Source organism: Myotis daubentonii, chromosome 2 (genome assembly GCF_963259705.1).
Source record: "Myotis daubentonii chromosome 2, mMyoDau2.1, whole genome shotgun sequence".
NCBI lineage: Eukaryota > Metazoa > Chordata > Mammalia > Chiroptera > Vespertilionidae > Myotis > Myotis daubentonii.
In genome coordinates this window covers 24541796-24545659 of record NC_081841.1, presented here as the reverse complement: position 1 = coordinate 24545659, position 3864 = coordinate 24541796, and positions in this window count along the sequence as shown.

Genomic DNA, 3864 nt, shown 5'->3' with positions numbered 1-3864 from the left:
GTATGTTCTCCTGTCTCAGCGTATGTTTTGTCTTTTCCCCCCACTTAATTCATTTGACTTAATAGTAAGCTCAAAACCAAACGTAAAGGTGCACTCGTGCTATTTAATAAATGTAGGCATGTGCGTTTGAGATGGTGGTAGATGCGTTTGGAATGTGCGTCTGGGAATGAACAGGTGGTGTCTGAGTTCAGCACTTAGGCATCCTTTTGTCTTTCTGGTCCTCTGTATCTTTTGAGTAATCTTCACTGAGGTGAGTGGATGGCATGCAGGTTAAACTGCTTCCTTTAGATTGATGGAAGAGTTAGTTCTGACATCTTTCAGCTTCTAACCTGAGGTTGTATTGTATGTTTATATGTGTATCTTTCAGAAAGAGGAACGGAGGCTCTTTGCTACCACATTAGGAATTTCTGCCCCCAGAATGTAGGTGGTACCTCCGAGTTGAGAAACCAAGGCATATATCAGGTAGATAACGCCTCAGACCCACTGCACCTTCAAATTACTTGTGCTTGACTCAGTACATATTGAGCCTAGGGTTGTGCCAGGCACCATTTAGTGGCTAGGAGGGAAAAAAATGAACAAAAGATTCTAGTTGCAATGAACTTACTGCATTTTAGTGAGTGATGTAGAGAAAAAGCAAATATGTAAACAAATGTGTAATGTCAAATGACAAATGTAAGGGAAAAATCAAAAGTAAAGGGATAGAAATTGGCATAATTTCAGGAAGTATGTTTAACTAGAGGGAGAGGGGCCTTTTCTAAACGATAATAGAATATATACACGGAAGATCAATAACCACTTGAATATCTTGAGAGAAGAGCATTCCTGGCGGGGGGGTGGGGGAAGGGGGGCCGGGGAGAACTCTGAGGGACCATATGGGCCTGTCGAAAAAACAGCCAACAAGAGAAAGTGGATTGCTCAAGAGTATTGCCTTGCAAGCTTAAAAAGAAATCAAAATTGGTAATATGTACAAGGCAAAAATATTCAAAGGTATAAAAAATACTTCATAGAAAAGTCTTCAATTTCAGTCCTGATTCCCTCAAGGCAACCAATTAGCGTGTGTGTGTGTGTGTGTGTGTGTGTGTGTGTGTGTGTGTTTAAATACTTCTATTTCAGATACTATTTTTGTGAGTGTGGCAAAAGATTGGTAAACATCCAAAAACTGACCCAAATTCAGGGGGAGGGAAGAGGTTTTAACTGAGGTTACCCTAACCATTTAATAATCATTAGAAAAAGCTTTTTAAAATTCTATGGGTCACTGCACTCTAACTGGTCCTTGCTTAAATGTCTTAACAATGTGCCATATACTGTACTTTTGGCACTGAGTTTTGTTTTCATCCAATATTTTTACTGCTTTTCTATTAGTGTGTGTAGCATACATTCATCATTGTATTGGCTGTATACCATTTAATTACAGCTTTCTATAATTTTGTTCTCATACTATTGGATATTGAGGGCTTTTTAAATTGCAGTTATAAACACTTTATCTCATGTAATTCCAAGACCTTTGCTTCTAAATACCATCTGTTTCAGGGTTACAGCTATATCTACAGAAAAAAATTAATGCACAGTTGGGAATAATAGTCTTGGTGTAGGTCAGTGATGGCGAACCTTTTGAGGTTCGTGTCAGCATTTTGAAAAACCCTAACTTAACTCTGGTGCCGTGTCACATATAGAAATTTTTTGATATTTGCAGCCATAGTAAAACAAAGATTTATATTTTTGATATTTATTTTATATATTTAAATGCCATTTAACAAGGAAAAATCAACCAAAAAAATGAGTTCGTGTGTCATAGGTTCGCCATCACTGGCTTAGGTCGTTGACAATGAGTACAAACTGAAACCCATGTTGAAAATACACAAGAAATCACATGATCTCACTTATTTGTGGAATCTAATGAACAAAATGAATTGCCCAACAAAATAAGACCCAAAGTAGGGAGGCATGGAACAGACTGACATACCTCAATGTGGGGTTGGGGTGGGTGGACGAGAAGAAATAAACCAAACAACTTATACTTCCATGCATAGCCCATGGACCTGGTAATTGGATAGTGAAGTCCTGGAGGAATGGGTAGGGGCTGTGAGCAGGGTGGGTAAAGGGGGGAAATGGGAGATATCAGTAATACTATCAACAATAAAAATACACAAGAAAGAAGACAATTGGATATGATTTGAGGATGGGTGTGAAATGAAGTTCTTTCACAGCAGGGGATCAGGAACTTGAACTGTTTACCAAGAGACACAGGCTACCTGGGTGATAGCATAGCCAAAGATGAAGTAGAAGGCTGGCATACCATGGTCACACATTAGCTGTGATTGATATTTGAAGCTCATGGATTTTGCATGTGTGTTGGAACAGCGCCTATTCAGAAAGTAGCCATGTACCACTGAAATATTTGAGTGCCTACTATTTGCCATGAATGATCTGGGAGCTTTCATATCACAAATACCTCAGCCAGATCAGTATCATAGGGGATCCAGTGTTGAATGCAAAGAGGCAATTTTTGAAAGTACTATTGCTCCATGTGGAGTGTGAAAATGTATTTATAAAGGCTAATACTTTGAGAGTTGAAGTAATGAAGTTCTTTAGGGCTTAGAGTTGACACAGATTAAAGCTTCTGGGAGCTAATAATACTTGGTTTCAACTGAAAAGAGGGAAAATCTAGACTCCAGAGGGGTGATTTTTCATATCTACACTAATAAAAGAGAAACGTGGTAATTGGCGTACGACCGCTACCCTTTTCATTGGCTAATCAGCGAGATATGCAAATTAACTGTCAGCCAAGATGGCGGCCGGGAGCCAGGCAGCTTGAAACTAACATGAGGCTTGGTTGCTTCAGTGACGGAGGAAACCAACGTTCCCTGCCTGCTCTGCCTCTGAGCCTGCAGTTTAAGAAACATTGTAACAAATACCTCTGGACTTCAGCCAGCAGATTGGCAACATTGTAAGCAAAGGCCAGAAACCTACTTTTAGCCGCAGATGCCTAAGAGCTGGAGCCAAGCCTCAAAGCTAAAGCTGGCCCAGAATAAAAAAAGAAAAAAAAAAGAAAAAAAGGAGCAGTTGGGAGCTTCAGTCACCCCCAGCCTGAAAACAGCCCTCAGCCCCTCACCCAGGCTGGCCAGGCACCCCAGTTGGGACCTGCACCCTGATCCAGGACACCCTTCAGGGCAAACCAGCCGGCCCCACCCATGTACCAGGCCTCTACCTTATATAGTAAAAGGGTAATATGCCTCCCAGCACCGGGATCAGCGGAGCCATGAGGCCTCCCGGCACCGGGATCAGCGTGACAGTGGGCAGCACCCAAACCCCCTGATCGCCCTGTGGCTCTGTGTGTGACAGGGGGCGGGGCCCCTATCAGCCCTGCTCTGTTCGTGACGGGGGAAGGCGCCCCAACCCCCTGATCAGCCCTGCTCTGTGCCTGATAGGGGGGAGCTCCCCAACCCCGCCCCCACGGGCCCTGCTCTGTGTGTGACGGTAGAGCCATAACCTCCCCGTTGGCCCTGCCCTGAGTGTGAGAGTTGCGGTGCCCCAACCCCCTGATCGGCCCTGCTCTGTGGGTGATAGAGGGCGGTGCCCCAACCCCCTGATGGGCCCTGCTCTGTGCATGACGGGGTGGCACCGCAACCTCCCCATCGACCCTGCCTTGAGTGTGACAGGGAGCGGTGCCCCAACCCCCCAATTGGCCCTACCCTGATCGTGACTGAGGGTGGCATCACAACCTCCCAATCTCCCTGCTCTGTGCATGACGGGGCGGCGCCCCAACTCCCCAATCAGCCCTGCTCTGAGCCGACCAGGGGCTGCACCTAGGGATTGGGCCTGCCCTCTGCCACCCTGGAGCAGGCCTAAGCCAGCAGGGCGTTA